The sequence below is a fragment of the Protopterus annectens genome, chromosome 2.part2 (genome assembly GCF_019279795.1).
Source record: "Protopterus annectens isolate FY-2018-M chromosome 2.part2, PAN1.0, whole genome shotgun sequence".
Classification (NCBI taxonomy): Eukaryota; Metazoa; Chordata; order Ceratodontiformes; family Protopteridae; genus Protopterus; species Protopterus annectens.
In genome coordinates, this window is record NC_056730.1 from 95858853 (window position 1) to 95879940 (window position 21088).

The window sequence follows — 21088 nt, forward strand, 5'->3', positions numbered from 1 at the left end:
ACCATCCACAATCTAAATGAGAAGAAAGGGTTAATCGGACCTTTAAAACTAAGATTTCAAAACTTTGTGCTAAAACAAACCTTAAATGGCACAGGGTATTTCCCTTGGCATTGTTGTGTCTTTCGGCTTTTCCCGGTTAGGGGTCACCACAGCGGAACTCTGGTCCGCTAATGATTGGTAGTTGATTTTTATGTGCCGAGTTACCAGCCCTGATGCACAGCCTTCAACAAAGGTACACCCATTCACGCATGTCTCCACGCAGAAGACACTAGCTGAGAATCGAACCAGACAGCGTCTTACTGTGAGGCAACAATGCTACCGCAGCACCACCACCGCGGGTTTTATAAGCATAAAAAAGTACGCCGAATGCTACAAGGAGACTGAATCCCTATAAAATATTAATGGGGAAACCTATGGCCCTTCCAGCTACTCCCCCCTGTATCAATAAAAAAAAATAACTCCAACAAATAATGTTATACTATCTTACTGTAAAAAACTTAAATCATTTCTTACAGCAGTATCAAAACTGTACGAAAAGCTTTTCCAAAACTCCTGAGCAGCCCTGTCACCAACTGCAGCCGGGTAATTGGGTTTATGTAAAGACCTTCCAAAAAAATTAAATTGCCAGCAGCCACACTAAACGGGACCTTATCAAATCCTGCTGACATTTGCGGTATGCTGTGCAAAACCTTAGGGTTGCCACCCCTCAGTTTTTTTTCTGGACTATCCAGAAATCAAACTGATTCTCCAGTATTCCGGAAAACACTTTACAAACTCCGGTATTCTGTTTCAAAAAAGGAAACAGACTATCGGAGTTTGTAAATCGGCTGACTTACTATGCCTTTTTACAGAAAAGCATAGTAAATCAGCCGAAAGCAGGCAGCAGGAATGGAAAAGATGACATTCCCTGCAGAGTGCTGTCATTATGGCATCACAAAATGGGCGGAATAGGCGGGGTTACTGGTGATATGTGAGGGGCGTGGCTTTACTCCGGTTTTAGCCTAGCGTTACCACCTGTCCCACCTTTTTGGGCAGTTGTGTCCGGACCAAAAATATTAAAAATGGCAAATGTCAGATTGTAGGACATAATTATGTCCCATATTTCATGTAATAGTTGCATAAAATAGTTATTTCTGTATGTAAAATAGCTAAATGTTACAAGAAACAGAATAAGCAACTAAACTGCTACAAGAATAAACTTTCCTTTAGGCAAAAAAGTAAAGTTCTATCCTTTGTACTGACCGTTGGTATGTGTTGGCCTGTAAAATCTGATGTGTGCCCCACAAACATCCCACTTTGGCCATTTGAAAAGGTGGCAAACCTATTTTAGCCATGACGAAAGGTGGCAACCCTAGCAAAACTACCAGCCTAAATTCACTCATCTCACTGTAAAAAGACCTGTAATATGGGGGCTCCATACAAATCATTGTTGCCAGCTTAGGAAAATCAAAGTGTAAAGAACAAATCATCTGCCCCAGTAAAAAAGAAAAATAAAAAAACAGGAATTCATGATAAACTAACTGGTACTTTTGCTTTGTTTTTTTTGTTGCAGTTTCCTTTTATAACCTGGTTTTGAAAAAATAGTTTCCTATTGGTTCTTCAACAATATGCTGTTGACTTAAATGTGACAAACTCAAAGTCTGCCCAGTCTCTGGAATAGACTTCCCATACACGTCAAACAGAGCACCTCACTGACCCTCCAAGCACAACTTTGATGAGTGGATGGCAAAGCACAAATTTGTCCAAGGGGTTCCACCTGTGTCCCTCACTGACAGGGATGACAGGTGCTGATGTTTCCTTTTGGGGATAAACTCTTGGCTAGGCTTGCAAGGGCTCCAGGGCCATTAGCCTAGTAACCTCCTATGATCCTGTGAAACTGCTGGGTATATTCACATCATTCTAGGGTAGAAATTCCCATGATTCCAATTCCTGTATCACAGGTAACATTTAGGAACAAACTCAGTGACGCTAATCCAACCTGATGTAATGTGACTCATTTTTCAAAAGTTGTCTCTCTTCAGCTTGCAACTACCAATTGTGGACACACGTTACATCAAAAATGGGACTGTACCAGTGGAAACCAGCAAATGCAGTGACACTAAACATAAGTGTGTTAGACTCAACACAAAGTTATGACTGGGAAAGGGGTATGGGCATGATGTGGTAAACATACCTATCCCTAGTTGCACACAAACTGGTCAAAATGTTGCTTTGCGGGCTATATTACTCCTGCAATTCAGTATTTTGAAGACCCTCCAGCAGGTAGACTAAAAAATAAGCATGCAGTTCACGGAGCAGAGCAAGTGTTTTCAGCCTTTGTTCCTAAGTATGGAGTACAAAAAAAACAATGCTTGAAATCATCATGCTTGCTCAAATTCAAGAGGTAGCTAACAATACTTCACATCAAAAGGGCAAATCAAGAAATGACTGAAATGCATACTATGGTGATTACAAAATCAACTGGCACTCGATATAAGGCTTGCTGCAAAGTTATGTGCCCTCATAGGAAGTCTGCGTTCTTATATTGGTGACCATCATAATGAACAAAAAAATCTGGCCAATTTCATGGAATAGAGGACCAAAAACCTGGACAGCACATCTAAAACACGTTTTGGATGGCTGGTTAGTATATTTGGTAACCCAAACACTAGTATATTACAAGGTATCACTACAGTAATTGGTATTATTACAGTTCTTTTAATACTTTGTTCTAAAGGCTGTAATCACAAAATGCTTGATCTTACCTGCAAGTAAAATGCCACCTGTACCCAATAACGAACTTAATGTAAATAAAAATTCAGTCAGTTCAAATAATAAATATAATGCTAAAGCATATATTTTATCAAATTAAGAATAATCAAAATATAATTGTGTGCACTATGTGACACTGGTGGTGTCAAATGGGGGCCTTGTTAGGAAAAATGTATTTCTCATGATCATTCTTTACAAAATACATCTTAATTTACAGTTTCTTCACAAATGAGTCAAAATGTTTGTACATTTGTTAAAAATTATATGTACTATAGTATAGATGCATTATTTTGCAAACCACAGTTATCAGAGTTGTAGTTTATATTACAAGTGTTTTACAACTGCATTCTAATTATCAAGCTACAAGTGTATTAACAAATAACTAAAGGTAAAGAAAGTGCTAAATGGTTTAAGGGATGTTACTATGATCAGAGTCTGGGTCTAAAACGTTCATAAAGGGAGGGGAAAAAAACAATGTAAAAGAAATGTTTTATGTGAGCTCTGGCCTCCTTAGGCTGTGGAATAAGGAGTTACTTAAGGATACAATCTCACCAACTTTTTGTATCAGTACATGTGAAGTCAAAAAATAAAATAGGTTGTTAGGCCAGATGGTGTACGTTTCTCAAAACATGGTTACTAAAACATGGTTAAGTATTCACGTGCAACACTCAGCAAGAGGCATGAGGAGTCTGCAGTGACTATTTCTTAACTAATATAAACCGTTAAAATTCTGCATGCATGGTACTAATAAAAAAAAAAAAAAAAAAAAAAAAAAAAAAAAGATAGCAATACAAACTGTTTTTGCTGCTCTGGGAGACGGATTTAAGAACTTTGTGAAGGCAGTCTCCCAGCTCTGTGATTTGTTTGACTAACAAAATGCTTTGCGCATCCTATAAGTGTTATTCTTGACTAAAGATTAACAGGTAAATCTTTGTTATTTATATGTATTTTTACAGCACTATAACAGCACCAACTAGAAATCTTTTCCACTGGCCAATATAACATTTCCTAGTAGTTTGTTTTCTTGCCTGCTGTAGTACTTTCTGCACATCCTCATGAAAAAGATCCCTAAAAAGTATGAAAACTGAATCATTCAGGCAGTTAGTTGAAGTTGATTGAGACTAGGGTATATCAAACTCCTCTTGAATAGATCTCATCTGTGAGGTAGCTTGAGGCAATTGTCCTTGGCCAATTTCTTAAAAAGGGAGAACCAATATTGACTGGGCCAAAGGAAGTCAACACAATAATTTTTGGAGATTCTTTACCAGAAAGGCTCATCCAGACTCTGCTACACTTTGCTGTGAAGGAAAGGTTAGTTTGCTGTTATTTTTTTGTATTTCTGTATTGCCTTTCTATATTTTGAATACTGTAGTTTGTTTTCTTTATCTTGTGTTTTGCTTGCATTCTGTTTTAACAGCATATTAAAACTTCAAAAGAGACCACAGCTCTCTCAGTTCTGAGTCAGGCAGAAAAATACCACTGTCTTTCTAGTTACCCGCCTCTTATGTTAATCTGACCATATATCTCATTTCTCTCTACTTTCACTGGCTTATGTGAGTAATCACAAAACCATCACTTTTGAAATCCCACCCCTTCAATTATTTAAATTTATTGGCCATCCTACAGTATTTCATAGTACCAAAATACAAAAGTAACCACCCCTTTCAGTCCATCTTGCTGTTTTAAAAATAGTAACTCTTCACTAAACCTTAACTTTTTAAACAGGTAAAACTCAAGTTACCTACTTTCATATCTAACTTCTCTAGTGCACACTGCAGAGTGCATTCTTTTCAATCTTACCTTTAAGCATCCCTGTTACTAGCACTTTCTCCAATACCTAAAAAGATAATCTCTACTTGACTCCAAGTAGACTTTTCTCTATCTGTTAAACCTAGCACTTGCTCCTACAGTACTTATTACCTTGATACGGCACTCTTATAGATAGCACCCCAAAAAGGCAAACCCCCATTTCTCGGTCACCCACATCCCCCGGAATCTCTTTTAAAGTTTTTTTTGTCTAGTCCTTCTAGCATGTCGAGGGATCAGTTGCTAGTGTCCTCTCCTGCTCAGCTGGTGAACCTGGGAATATTGAGGCAATGTTACAATTGCCTCATGTACACAGACAACCCTCTCCTCCTCCCACAAAACACAAATACATGCGAGAGATGCAACTATACGGCCAAACTGGAGGCTGAGCTCTCTCAACATAGGACTGGCAAGACCAGTCAGGAGGAGAAGGTTACCACACACACTATAGACCCAGTCTCACATAGCACCATCACAACCTCAAATCATACACATAAACACACAAAGACATACTCGGCGGCTCTGATCAAAAATCTACCAAAACAGCAGAGGCCACCAAAGCAGACACCCAAACAACCACCACCTCAGAACACAACACCTGCAACACATAGACCTCACAGTCAGAGTGTCAAACAGTCACAGCCCTTAAGGCCAAACACAATGCCAGACACACTAGTCATTGGTGACTCCATAGTCAGACACACTGACGTCCCGCTCACCAGACTGAGTAAGGAGAAGGTCACAGTAAGCTGCCTGTCGGGCGCTAGAATCCGCCACAACACAAGCACTCAGGTCTCTCAACAGCAGGTACAAATACGACTCAGTCATTGTCCACGCTGGTGTAAACGACCTGAGACGTACCTCCTTGGACTACATGAAAAGAGACATTGAGGAGCTCTCTGATTATGTAGCCCAGGCAGGTATGACCCTGACCTTGAGCAGTATCCTACCTTCACCAAGAATGATGCCACAATACAGAGATAAGATGATCAGCTTTAACAATTGGCTTAAACTCTGGTGTCATTCAAAGGGGATCCAATGTCTGTCTGCCTGGGATGACATGCTGGACAAGCCACGCTGCTTCGCAAGGGACGGCTTGCACCCGTCACCCCTGGGATTCCGGATATTGGCAAAGGCTCTTGCCACCCCATAGTGCCTTATTTAGGCAAGGCTGAAATTCTAAACCAACCACCCTAGAACACAAAAAGGAAAAAACTAAGGGTAATGCTGCTCAATGCCAGAAGTCTAAATCTCAAAATGCACGCACTCGAGGCCCTTCTCAGTATGGAGAACATCGATGTCTGTGCAGTGACAGAAACCTGGTTCAAGGCTCCTGAGAGCACCCCAGCACTATCAGGTTTTACCTCTTATCATGCGTTCCGGCCCCAAAATCCGGACAATACCAAGAAAGGAGGGTATCCATATTCATCAAAGACACCCACACCTCAAGACTGGTGGCAACGCACGATGCATCGGAGACCATCCAGGTGCAATTAACCATAGGCAAGACTGCTCTGCAAATTGTAGCATGTTACAGGCCACCATCACAAACTCAGGAACCTCACATGGCCTTCCTGAAAACACTAGAGGGGATAAATGTATCACCAAACACCATCATACTAGGTGACTTCAATTACCCTAATATAGACTGGGAACACTACTCAAGCCCAAACACCCTAGCCCAAAAGTTCCTGGAATTCATAAACTCAAATGCCATGGAACAACTAGTCACCATCCCCACAAGAGGAGAAAACATACTTGATCTCATCATCATGAACATGGGAGCACAATGTTCAACACCGGAAGTATACCCCTCACTGGTGAGATCAGATCACAAACTAATCTCGCTGGAGGTCCTCATCCCACCCCCACCTGAAATAAGACCACAGTAAAGAACTTCTCGAAAGCCGACTTCACACTTCTAAAGTCTAGTGTGGTCTCCTTTAAGGCCCCCGAGCCGGCGGAAAACAGTACTCAAGCCGCTGAATCACTTACAAATGTCTTCTACCAGCACCTGCAGGACTGCATGGATAAGGCAATCCCAAGCAAAACAAAGACTCTTTGTACCAAAGGCAAGCGTCCAGTCTGGTGGACCCCAGCCATAAACAAACTCTACAACAAAAGGAGGAAGCTACTACAAGATAGAGCAAAATCCTTAAAAGGTAAGACACCCTTGATCACTATAAGTAAAAAACTAAGAGCTCTCATAAAATCATCCAAAGCAAATTTTGAGAGAAAAATAGCTAAAGACTCAAAAGACAATCATAAGGCCTTCTTTAGCTATGTTAGAAACCTGGGAGGAAACTCCCAGATATGCTCAGAACTAGTTCAAAATGATGTGAAGATTACTGATCCTACAGACATTGCCAACATACTGGCTGACAGGTTCAGTGCAAACTTCTCCCCTCCCCAAAAGGAGAGATATCTATACCAAGCGATTGCAGCCCCCCAAACATCTCCAACGCCCAAGTGAGAACTGCTCTCTCCAAAGCAAAAAACACAGCATCCATGGGATCTGATGGTGTCCCCGGCTGTGTGCTCCACGAACTCAACGAGAATTAAACCCACAGCTAGGACAGCTGTTTAATCATAGTCTTACCTCTGGATACGTACCCAGGAGTGGCACACTGCAACTGTGGTCCCACTTCACAAAGGCGGTGCCTCCACCGACCCTGGAAATTACCGGCCCATTAGCTTGACAAGCCTTATCTGCAAAGCCATGGAGAGGATCATAATGGACCTCATAAATAAAGACATAGGGAATTTGCAGACTTTGGATCCATCCCAGTTTGGCTTTGTCAAAGGCAGATCATGCCTTCTAAACTTGGTTGACTTTTTCAAACAGTCACCAAAGCCATTGATGAGGGAAAGGCAGTCCATACAGCCTACCTCGATCTGGCGAAGGCCTTGATACAATACCCCACTCGGGTATCATTGAAAAACTCATCAGCTTAAATGTTAACCCATACATCACAAGATGGGTTGCAAACTGGCTGAGTGACAGAACCCACAGGGTCAGAGTTGCTGGCGCCATGTCAGACTCAAAGCCTGTCACAAGTGGTGTACCACAGGGCTCAGTCCTGGGCCCACTCTTGTTTGGCATCTACTTTTCCAAGTACAAGCAAACACAGGAGGGTTATGGCTGACAAAGTTTGCAGATGACTGCAAACTGGGCCATAGTAGAAAACACATCTGACACAGATATCCTTCAGAAGGGTCTCACAGAAACGGATAACTGGTGCCAGAGCCATGGCCTAAAGTTAAATGCCAAAAAATGCATAGTCATACCCTTCGGGAAAAACAAGGTTACCCCTAGCTACCAAATAGGTGGCAATCCACTGAGCACAGAAGAAGTTATCAGGGACCTGGGGACCCAGGTTGATAGTAGTCTGTCATTCGACACCCATGAAGCTAAAGTAGTTAGGAAGACATTCTACATTGCCCACCTTATCATGAAGGGATTCTCATCTAGATCAAGGGAGGTCATAGTCTCCCTATACTCATCACTCATCAGACCAATGATTGAGTACAATGCCCCATTCGGAATGTATCTGACCCGACACTTGCAGCAGCTGGAGAGGCCACAAAAGTTCCTCACCAAAAGGATAAAGGGTGTCAAACATCTGTCCTATGCTGCCCGACTGAAAGAACTCCAGCTCTATTCAGTCGCTTACCGCTTGCTCAGAGGTGACCTTTGCCTAACATACAAGGCCATGTCAAACCCAGATTTGATGAATATGCTTCACCTCAAAAAATCTAGATCCGTCAGAGCCACAAGGGCGGGAGAATTTAACCTCGACACGGCTATTAATAGGACGTGCTGGAGGGATAGATTCATCACCCAAAGACTCCCTATGCTGTGGAATAAAATCCCGGTATATGTGAGGCAGAGCACCTCGCTGGCCTTGTTCAAGAGAAATCTTGACCAATGGATGGGAGATCGCAGATATACCCCAGGGATTACCTCAGTGTCACTGCTCAACAGAGGCACAGCAAAATAATGGGTATAGTTCCCCATACTAAAGGGGTGGCATAAGCCACAAAACTATGGGCTAGGCTTGTAAATGCCCTCGGGCAGATAGCCTAGTATGAACCTATGAATGTTCAGAATTACCCTGGAAATCAGTGGAAATGCATAAAGGAACATTCTCTAACAGAGGAATGAGAATACATCTTTTTTCCAAGCCTGCCTGCAAGAAATCCTGGTGCAGAATTTGCTTAGTTGTCTGTTTTGAAGAGAGGCAAATAGATTTATTTGAGGTATTTCCACTTTATTTTCATTCATGAGGGTCGGTCCTGGTCCTTCTCAGCTTGTCTGCCACATTTTGTTCTGACAGAAAGCACAATGTTTGCCGTGTTAAACCATACTGAAGATCTAACTCCCAAGCCATCATTGCCAGCCTGCACACTGTGGTCTGCAGAAATGTAGAGGCCCTGAGAAGCACAGATGAAGCGATTTTATAGAATTGATAAAACCTCGCATCTCTGACATTTATGTGCTTGGGTCTGCCTGAAGAGTTCCACAAACCTTACACCTTTATCATCATGAAAACTGTACCCCCCCCCCCCAAAAAAGAGTCTATAGTTCCAGACTGACTTGGGACAGGAGGAGAAAAGAGGAAACCTAAATTGTGAGCCATTTGCCATCTCAACCAGTGTAGTTTTTTTTTCACAAAGTCCAAAATTGGAAAAGGAAATTCTACTGGAGGAGAATATTGGGTCCATGTGATTAAAAAAATAAATAAAATGTTTTTCATGTGACCTGGTGAGAGGAATCATGAGAATCACAGAAGTCATGAAACTATTATCCTGATATTTTCTCTTGCAAGAGTCTGAGGCTACAGAATCTCAAACACTTCCAAATAAAAATTCAACTTTTCCTGGTAAAGGATGGCCTTTTGCCGAGAAGTGTGTGTCTAGAAGACAGCCCAAAACAGAGTCTTATGTGAAAGGGTTATGGATGATTTTTTAACTTTTATCTGGAACTCCAGATTGGTAAGGAGAGAGAAGAAACTAATGTTAAATGATCCACCACATTTTAGAAGACTCTGCAAAGATAAAGTCACCTAAATGAGGAAATATGTGAATGCCTTGCAATTTGCAATGAGCTATCACTGGAGCTAGACACTTTTATAAAGAGCCTTTGAGCTGTAGAAGACCCAATCTGCATAGACAATGCAAATCGGACACAAAGAAATTTCCTGAATCCTGTTGCTTTGTGGGGTTTAATGTTACAGTCAAACTCAAAAATGAGGGATAACAAGTAACATCATGAACAGTCAACATTTTGAATTTTGGTACTTTCACAAAACAGGTTGAAAAAAGATCTAGAATTGGTCTCCATGAAAGCTTTTTCTTTAGCACCAGAAACGTTCTGGAGTAGAAGTCTTTCCGCTCTAGGACTACTACGGTCAGCAAGGGTTAAACCTGAAGAAAAAATTTTATTTGGTTCAGAGGGTGGGGAGAAATTTCCCTGAAAAGAGAAATGCACATCCAGTGCCAATTGTTACTCTCCTGAACCACTTTTATATGTGTCAAAGGGAAATACTGAGAGCTGGTTTCTGGGACAGATTTAGAGATATAGGGGCAGAAAGTACAGTTTTGTACCTACCATAAATGTAGATGTTCGAAGATCCACATTGCTGCAGTCCTTACACTTGGGTAGTCCGCTGTCCTCGGTCGGCCCGAATATCAAAGTATTAGGCTGACGTCGGTCAAGGCGCTTAAGACTGACATCAGGACGTCAGGGTACAAATGCGCATGACCGACGTCATATCCTCAGTCTTTTCTTGCCCCAGATGTCAGAAGACCCTAAACAGAAAGGTCAAAACCAAAAGACAGCAAAAAAGCAACCAACCACCCATGCACTAAACATATGTACCAAATATACAATATCCACAATATTTACAACCCAAACCACACAACCACCTCTAACTACAGAGGGGAAGGAGGGAGGGTAAATTGGACTGCAGCAATGTGGATCTTCGAACATCTACATTTATGGTAGGTACAAAACTGTACTATGTTCTTCATCTCACATTGCTGCAGTCCTTACACTTGGGTAGAATCCCAAAGCAGAGGTAAGGGAGGATGGCAAAACTATAAAGCAGTAGGAGCTGCCAAAATGCCCTGTAAATTGCAGTGGCAAAACCAGCCCTAGATTTAGAGTAAAGTGGAAGGTGGTAATGCTTAGAGAAAGTATGTACTGAACTCCAAGTAGCTGCCTCCAAAATATCTTTAGTTGCCACCCCCCTTAAAAAAGCTGTAGAAGTGGCAGTAGCCCTAGTGGAATGAGGCCTAATCCCAGCTGGAATCTCCTTACCATGATGGGAATAACAGAAAGCAATACAAAACCCAATCCACTTAGAAATAGTTTGTTTTGACACAGGCTTGCCCTGAGAACCCAAAGCAAAAGAAACAAATAACTGCTGAGACTGCCTGAACCCTTTAGTTCTGCTCAAATAATATCGCAACTGCCTGTGTATATCCAAGGTGTGCAAAATCTTTTCCCCTTTATTTTGGGGGTTTGCATAAAAAGTAGGCAAATGAATAGTTTGGTTTAAAGCCACACTAGAAACCACTTTAGGCATAAAGGAAGGATTAGTACGTAAAGATACCCTATCCTTATGGAAAATTAAGAAAGGCTCAACTGCCATAAGGGCCTGCAATTCAGAAACCCTTCTCGCAGAGGTAATGGCCAACAAAAACGCAGTCTTCCATGATAAATATTTCAACTCGGCAGTAGCTGCAGGCTCAAAAGGTTGTAGAGTGAGTTTCTCCAACACAAAATTGAGATCCCAAGCAGGAGTAGGAGCTCTCGTGGGGTCTTATATTCTTTGCCCCTCTAAGGAATTGCTTAAACAAAGGATGAGAAAACAATGGTGGGTCACAGTCATAGTGAGCAGAAATTGCTGCAGCATGAACCTTAATAGAAGAGAAGGACAAACCTTTGTCCAGTAACTCAACAAGATATTGAAGAGCCACACTTAAATTAGGCTTAGAAACATCAAATTCCTTTGCTGCACTCCAAAACAAAAATCTCTTCCATTTATCTGCGTACACTTTCCTTGTACTAGGCCTTCTGGCCTCCAAAATAACATTCAAAACTTGCTGTGGAAGCTGAGACCCTCCAGGGTTTAAAACAGAATATGCCAGGCTGTTAGGTGAAGAGAGTGAAGTTTGACATTGAGTAAATGACTGTTCTCCTGAGACAGCAGGTGTGGAATCGAAGGCAAAGGCCATGGAGGCTCCCGTACCAGACTTCTCAGTAATGGGTACCAGTGCTGTCGAGGCCAATCTGGAGCTATTAAAATCATCTTTGGCTTGTCCTGTCTGACCTTTAGAAGTACCTTTGGGAGGAGAGGCAGAGGTGGAAAGGCATACACATGAAGATTGCTCCAATTGAAAGAAAGAGCATCCACTTTCCAAGCTGTGGGATGAAACCTTTTTGTGCAAAACTTTGGCAGCTGGTAGTTTAGTGGAGAAGCGAACAGATCTATGTCTGGAGTTCCCCATGACACTGTCAATTTCTGAAATACATGAGGATCCAATTTCCACTCGTGGGGATCCATAATTCGTCTGCTCAACACATCTGCTAAGGAGTTCTGTGCTCCCGGCAGAAACCTTGCCTGAAGAATTAGCTGTAAACTTGAGAGCAGTCTCCCACAAAATCATTGCTTGTCTGCATAGAGGATAAGAATGTGTTCCCCCTTGCTTGTTGATGTACCACATGACAGTTGTGTTGTCTGTTAGAACCAACACCTGCCCTGGAAGAAGTAAATCCTTGAAAGCTATTAATGCAAATTGGACTGCTAACATCTCCTTCAAGTTGATATGTAGATGTTGTAGTCTGGCAGGCCACGTGTCTTGTATCCACTTTCCATTTAGATGAGCTCCCCAAGCTTTGTCTGAGGCATCTGTCGTTAGAATCTGACTCTCCTCTGGCCGGGTCACAGAGAGTCCCTTGTTTAGGTGACATTCCTGAGCCCACCACAAAAATTCCTTTTGAATGCAAGGTATTATCTGAATGACAGTGTCCATATCTTGGCAGTGCTGTGTCCATACATTTTTGAGATACCATTGTAGCTTCCTCATATGCAGTTTGGCATTGGGAAGCACCAGAATACAAGATGCCATGAACCCCAAGGCTTGAAGGACTGTCCTTGCAGTCAGCCTGGACTGATGAGACAATTGATGGAAGTAAAGGGAAAGATTCTTTTGTTTGTCCGGGGTCAAAAAGGCCATCTGTGATGCTGTATTCAGTCTCACACCCAGAAAGTACATGTCCTGAGAGGGTACTAGACTGGACTTTATTTCGTTCACAGAATACCCCAGGCATCTTAGCACTGCTATCACATATTGCAAATGATGAAGAAGTTTGTCCTTTCCTTGGGCCAGAATCAGGCAATCGTCCAAATAAGGATAGATCTGTATTCCTTTTAGCCTGAAGAAAGCTATCACTGGAGCCAGAACCTTCGTGAACACTCTGGGCGCAGTAGATAAGCCAAAGGGCAATGCAGAGAACTGATAATGAGAAGTCCCAGCTCGAAAACGCAGATACTTCCTGCAACTTAGCCTGATAGGAACATGAAGGTAAGCCTCCTTGAGATCCAGAGTCACCATCCAGTGATCTTTGCCCAGCAGAGGTAAAAGCTCTTGTAACGTCAACATTTTGAACTTGGGAATGTCCAGATAAGTGTTGAGGATAGATAAATCCAAAATTGGTCTCCACGTGTTCCCCTTCTTTGGTACTAGGAACAGGCGAGAATAAAATCCTAGGCCCACTTCTGGCAGAGGGACCGGCTGTATGGCCCCTATTTGAAGCAGCAGAGAAATTTGTTTGTGAGCCTCTATTCTTTGCTGAGGAGGAACGTCTGGCATGCCTTTGAAAGGAGGCAAGGTATGGAAATAAAACTTGCAACCTTGGTGTATGATATCCAATACCCATCTGTCCTGGGTAATTAAACTCCAATTTTCTTTGAAGAGTGCCAACCTTCCTCCCAAAGGCGCTGCCAGACAAGAAGGCTCTGGCAGCTGAAAAGGTAGGTCATTGGGCCTGTTTACGAAAGGACTGTCCCCTGCCCTCACCCGAAGACTGTGCAGGTGAACTCCCTGTTCTAGGTCTGAAAGAGCCCTGAGCTCTGCCCCTACCACGTCTAGATCTACCCCTAGACTGTGAATCATAAGAAGGGTACGTCCACCCCTTAGCAGGCCAATTCCTACTAAACTTCGGAGGCTGAACTTGCAAAAAATCTTTAACAGCCTGCATAGACTTAGCCTTGTCCTCCATTTTCTTTAAGACTGCCTCCACAGGTGAACCAAACAACACATCAGACTGTAAAGGAGCATCTAAAATCCTTGACTTAACATGGTCAGATAAATTCTGATCCCTCAGCCAGGCGTGCCTGCGAAGAACTGACCCAGTGGCAGCCACCCTAGACGAGGCCTGTACAGCATCAAAACCACATTGTAAAGAATGCTTACCCACCTGTTCAGAAACATGTACCAAATCTTGTAATTCTTTACACTCAATGCCTTCCGCCAGAGCATCTACCTTAGACTTCAATTGAGAAAGAAGATAGTTTTGATATTTCAACATGTGAAACTGGCAATTCAAAGCCCTCATAGCTAAGGTGGAAGAAGTATAGACTTTCTTTCCCCATCTATCCAAAGCTCTGGCCTCTTTATCTGGAGGAACCGGATTTTTTACAACAGAGGCCTTGACGCCCTTAGGTCCCTGACTAACAGTTTCTGGGTCTGCCCTAGGACTCTTATAAAGATATTTATGAGCTTCAGGCACCCTGTAATACCTGTCCGGTTTAACAGCAGCAGGAGGCAAAGAATCAGGATTAAGTGAAGCCTCTGCAAACACATCTTCCACAACATCCAGAACAGGTGGTATAGCCAAAGGCCTATGCTGGGGTAAAAGTAAAAATTCCCTAAGCCTTTTCCTGGAATCAGAGAAGTCCTGACCTTCCCACTTAAAATGTTCCCTCATGGAATGAAGAGTCTCTGAAAAAGAAAAATCCTCTGGAGGAGAAGCAGAAGGAGTAGAATCATCCACATCAGAATCAGAATATGGAGAATACTCCTGCAAGTCTTCAGCCGAAGACTCTGAAACATCCGAAGCCTGCTCAAAACTCCCCAACTCTTATTCCACCCTAGGCCTCTTATCAGGAGGGGGCAAAGAACCTCTAATCAAAGTAATTAAATCTTCTGCCATTTTAAGCATGTGCTTCTTGGGCACAGATCCTGATGAACTAGGAGTGACACCAACAGAAGCTAAACCTGGCCTGCCTCTGGGAGAAGCCTTGGAAACAGAAGGAGAGGGCCTAACCACCCTAGGAAGGGAGGGGAGTACAGTAACCTGAGAAGCCCCTTCAGCCTGACCTGCCTCTTGAGAGGCCACATCCTGCAATATCAAAGTCTCCCCCTGGGACTCCAGAGAAGCCTCCAGCGGAACCACCGGGTCCACTGACGCCTCTAAAGAACCGGCGTCCGGTACGGACGACTCTTCTAGCCTGGGTTTAGCTGCTTTGTCTTTGCGCTTCTTTGAAGAAGCGGCCGGAGCATCCGGCGGCATATTATAATTGCACCGCTTCCGAAGACCAACCTGGCACAATCTAACCTTCGGCAATAGTGCGCTTATTGAACCTAGCACAAAAGCGACACCCAACAACGTCGTGCTCAGGCCCCAAACAAGGAATACACAAAGTATGATAATCTCTATGCGGTATCTGTTTCCCACAAGAAATACAGTTATTCACTTTTTCTGACATCCGGTAAACCACTGAGGCAAGAAAAACTAAAATATTCTAACGGGTACTTAGCCAACTTTGACTCGGTCTGAAACTCCGAATTCGAAAAATTTCAGAACGCCGAACGGCACTTGCAACGCTGCTTCTGCATCGGACCATGCGGCAAAAAAGACTAAGGATATGACGTCGGTCATGCGCATTTGTACCCTGACGTCCTGATGTCAGTCTTAAGCGCCTTGACCGACGTCAGCCTAATACTTTGATATTCGGGCCGACCGAGAACAGCGGACTACCCAAGTGTAAGGACTGCAGCAATGTGAGATGAAGAACATCTGGGAATGGGGGGCTGCTGGCAGTCATTCTACAGGATTAGATGGCCCTTTTTTATGAAGGCATCCCTGTTTTTTTGCTGTTCCCCTCCAGCCATCTTTCTTCTCTGTTTGCCAGGAGGTGGCACAAAGTTTATTTTGCCTTATAAAAGGTGGAGAGGATTTGAGAGATCTGTAATGGGCGATATAAAAGCTTAGAGGCCTCCTGAATTAAAGTTTCTTCCTTTCATCAAATTGGTTTGAGAACCTGATTAAACAAAATCTGAATATGCAGTCTGAAGTAAAACTTAAAATCACTTGTACTTTAACAAACTTATGTTTTGCTTACACTCCCATGCAAACCACCTCAAAACTGTAGCAATGGCCCTAGATACAGTATCTGCACAATCCTACACTTTCAAAGCATGTTTAGATTATTTCAACATTAGAAATAGCATTTAGATAGGAGCCACCTAGAAGCTTGGCAAAGTACTCCCTCAAACAGTCCACACAACTAAGAATAAAACTTCCAAATGTACACTTGGTAGTTAAGAATTCTGCTTGCTACAGTGGAAGAAAAAATATTTTACCAAATCTAATATCTTGCCTTCTTGATCCACAGAAGTATTTATATTGACTAAAATTCTATTTCCAGCTGCAGAATAGGTGGAAATAGCATCTAGGTCAGATCCAAGATGAGAAAACAAGAATTTGTTAGCTTGAAGTCTGTCTTTGAGGTCTGAACATTGAGAGTCAGGCTCATTACAAGCAGCATTAAACATCTTCCATGCTGGCAAAATAGGAGGGATGGGTGTAGAATGTGACACTTCCGCTTTTATCACAATAACTCCTCAGTTCAGGGGGAGCATCCACTTGTTCCCACAAAAATACCTCATTTATCCTGAAAATATTTCTGAAAAGGAAAAGGAAAATTCCAAAGGAGATTATGACCAACTGTCCTTATAATCAGAGTACCCGGCTTGGGAATCTTCAGGAGAAGCCATGTCTCCATCAATGTCAGAATATTTTGAAGGATTGCTTTATCAAGATTGTACATTGGTAAGGATTTCCAAGTTCCAGGATTAACAGTCTAATATCTTCCTAACTAGTGTAACAAAATCAATCAGCCTTTATGAGCAGACACCATATCCTCAAAAGAACAATGTAACTTTTTTCTTTGCAGGAAACTCCCTAGGAAATTACCAACTAGGGTATGGTACTTCACCCCTGGCAACATCGCTCCTGCTCCAGTCACCCTGAGAAAAAACCCCCAGAGTATCTCCCAGACCCAAATAAGATGGTTCACAGAGGCCATAGCTCACCCCCACTCCATGGTAGCTGAAAGGACTACACCAGAGGAACCCGGAATACTAAGCGAGTGGTCTGATGAGCAATAGTCAGCCACTACAGAGTCACCCACTAATGATGGAGGCACTGACTGAGCCCAAGTGGTGGCAAGGGTTCCTTAATACATTGCTTTTAGGGAGAAGAGCCAGCAGGACCAAAGTAATGTATCCATGCTGAAACGGAGGAAGAAGCCCGATGGCCAGCAAGTTTTGCTGGAATGAGTGGGAAGTTAAGTGGTCATAAAAATGCGCACACTTGCACAGTCCCTTTCAAAAGGGAAGTACAAGCAGTACACAACAATCTGTCCCTCAATACTGACCTGCAGTGAAAGAAGGAAAAGAAGGCCGTGTACACAAGCATTCCACTAAAACACTTCCCGATGGGAACTTACAGACACAAGTTAAAGTTCTCAAAAGCAGTACACTTACCACACATTATTCCCAATGCTTAAAAATAAACCCCATTTTTAAAACAGCAATACTCTCAGAAAACTAAACTTCAGAAATTGAAAGTATATTGAAAACAAAATCCTGCTTTGAGACAGCAAATTTGTTTGTTTCTTTCAGCTTTTCCCGGTTAGGGGTCGCAGCAAATAAAATACATAAATAGCAATCGTTGTATGGAAAGACTTCTCTATGGGGACTTATTTGCCAGGAATGAAGCTTGTACCAGATAGTTGCTTCTTCAAAACCTTAGACCTGTTTATTCCTCAAGGCAGTAAGAAAGTACTGAAATGGTCTAAAATCTGACTGCCGATTCCCCCTCCACAGGGCTAAGCAAAACTGATTTCTTCTCCACAGGGCTAAACAAAATCAACAGAGTGTAGGTGTTTTGTGAAGCTGGCCAGATGTATCCTGGGCAGGACACAACCCATATAGCCCAAGACTACTGAAGCACTGAAAAGGATGAACATTAGGACAAGATCTATATTGGGTCAAAAAAGGAAAGATCAGTCAGTAAGACGGTGTAAAAGAGAGGTCTGTCAGAGTACCTAAGGAACTTGAAAATAGTGACCTTTTCAGTTAAAAAATATAACAGTGGTCACTCAAGTTCAGCACACTGTAGTGTAACAAGGTGATCGATAACAGTGGCAGTAGATTCAGGTGTGCTGCCATCCTTCAGATGGTATGTTAAACTAAGGCCCCATCTGCCAGAGCTGGAGGGCATTCAGACAGATAGAAAACATCCCGGACTTATCAAGGAGTAGTTTAATTCCCCATGGTCTTACCTTGCCTAATTTCCCATAGTCAGGTCTCCCTTCAAAACAGGCCACTGGCCTGGTAAAACTAACCACCGTCAGCAAAAGATAAGAAATATGCTTAGAAAGGTACATGCCAAACACATTGTATTCAATGCACAAGTCTTAGAGGAATGAGTACAGATGAACAATTTTTTTTTTCACTTTTTGGTGCAAACTATACTGTGGGGGGGGGGGGAGCATGGTCATACTCTAAATTCATTTAACATTGCAGGTTATATGGAAACGCTTTAGGAATTTGAGCCAGGACTGAAACTCCATCTCCAACTTGACCAGGCCATAACATACTTCAATGGCACATTTCTAGCTATTCTAAATAGCTTAGCACCAACTCGTACCGGTTATGTTAAAAATAAGAGATTGTCCTGGATATCAAAAGACACCATTAAACTTCAAAAACTAAGGGACAAAAACCTGGTATCAATACCAAAAAACAAAGGACAAAACAACTCTGCTAGCATATTAGCAGCTCTGCAATCAAACAACTGAAATTAGACAAAAAAAAAAAAAAAAAAAAAAAAAAAAAAAAAGCTATACAGCTATGCAAATCAAATATGAAAATAATCCCAAAAAGTCAAAAAGTTCTGGCAAGCAATTAATTCACTCCTCCGAAGTAAAGCTACATCTCCAGAACCAACAACCAAAACGTGAGTATTGCCTCAAAAATCAACACCTACTTTATAAACACCATCCACTCCTTAATTACAGGGAACAATTCCACCCCTCTCGCTCTCTTCCACCTAATGTGGAAGCTAACTTTTTTGACCTCAAACCTGCCCCAACTAACACCATAAGAACAATGCTGAAAAAAACTGAAACCTTCTTCCTTAGCAGATGACCAAATCCCCAATGAGTACCTCAAACTGTCAGCTGATGCCATAGCTCTGCCTATCTCCATTCTGGTAAATAGGTCTATAGCAGAACAATATGTCCCAAAATTATGGAAAAGGTCATATATTACCCCTCTGCATAAAGGAGAAACAGCAACAGAATTAAACAATTACAGACCCATAGCCATCCTTTCCCTCCGTCAAAATTCTGGAAAAATGTATCCACATTCAATTGCTACAATACCGGTTATCTCACAAACTTCTCTCTCCCTCCCAACATGGTTTCAGACCAAAACAGAAATTAATTAGGGCTGTGGTGGTGCTAACACAATCAACCAACTGAGAAATTCAAACCAGCAGGTAGCATCAATTTTCTTAGACACGTCAAAAGTCTTTGACACAGTCTCCCATCAGAAACTCCTTAGTACCTTGCCTCACTAAACCTATCAAAGACTTCCTTCTCCTGGTTCCTAAGCTACCTTTCTGACAGACAACAACCGGTACGATGGAAATCTTAACTCTCACCACAACTGCCTGTCTCGGTTGAAGTCCCCCCAAGGGTCCATACTAAGACACCTTCTTTTCACCAATTTCTCCAATGATCTAGCCTCATCCACAACACATGCTAAAGAGTTCAGTATGCGGATGATTCAACGTTAATCTGCTCAGCAGATACTTTACCAGACCTCCAAATAGTAGCCCAACAAGCTTTTAATGATATAGAAACATATCCAAGTAAATCAATTAATCCTCAACCCCAAAAAAGACACAGTTAATGCTATTTACCAGTAGCAAACAATCTCCGACCACCCCTCCTTTCACTATTCTCTCAGCAAACAGTCATCCAACCAGCTGAGCATACAAAAATTCCTTGGAGTGCCAACAAATTCAGATTTGACCAACAAATAGCCACCACAATCAAGAAAGTTTACAACAGAAACAAGCCATTCCTCAAGGACAATATCAGGCTAGCCATATCCAGAACCTTCCTCCTCTCTACACTCCTATATGCTTTCCCCCTCTTTTTTTTTTTTGTAAAATCAGACAACCAAATTGGAAACGTGCTACAACGAAATAGCTCATTTCGCAGCCAACCTCACCACTGTATTGCTCTACTTCAATTAAATTGGCTCTAGCTACCTAACCTTAATCTCTACCAACTTAAATTCACACACAATATCATCTTCTATCCTGACAGTTGCCCATCCCTCAAGGAAATTGCTCTCTACCCATGAAGTCCAAAATCTGTAGACAAACTTTCTCAGTCAACAGAGCTACCACTTACAGTGAAGCCCTATTCTCAAATCAGCCAAATTATGGAACTCTACCCCACACCCTCCAAAACACACATGAATCTACCAGGTTTAAACTACTATTTGAACATCTATCCAAGAACTGGCATTGCTCCCATGTCAAACCTGACTGACAAGATATCTATAATTCTCTCAACACTGTCAACTCCTTATCTCATTCTCTCCTCAGTGTTTATTACTGCTCAAACAAATACATATAAAGGAAACCTCATTAGGTCATAACCATTACTTAATATGTACACTAACTTTTTTTCTCAAAGTGATATTCACTGAAATGCGGGTTTTTCTTTGTGAACCTGCATCTACTAGAAAAGTGTATTGAATACTACTTTATATAGACTAACTAGAAGATATGTATTCTGCATCTCACTGTATGTATACTCTTGTACTAATTATTGTACATTGCTTGTATTTCTGTGGAGCTTTTCTCCCTGGGCCTCCACTGAGTATGGGCTTCTGGCCCAGTCAGACTTTCCCGGTAAACAAATGTAAATATATGTCGACTTTCTTATGCATGTATGCTTTATTTTTTGGTTAGATTTTGAGAGTTATATCAGTGTTTTTGCAGCACATTTTAACGTTAATATGTTCTGTTTATTATCAATAACATTTTTGGACAATGATTTCTTTAGTTCTTGACCTCTTCACAAATTAGTTGGACAAGATAGGATTGTCAAATGATAGTTGCAAGTCCCCGATAAAAGCATCACTTCAGAGT

The 21088-nt window shown here is 42.0% G+C and overlaps 1 protein-coding gene across 1 annotated transcript in view; it reads right to left on the reverse strand.

Annotated features, from left to right (window-relative positions):
* LOC122795551 (elongin-A-like) overlaps positions 1-21088 on the reverse strand; it is a 1176755-nt gene that overhangs the window by 1090632 nt on the left and 65035 nt on the right. The gene's annotated exons all lie outside the window — the stretch shown is intronic.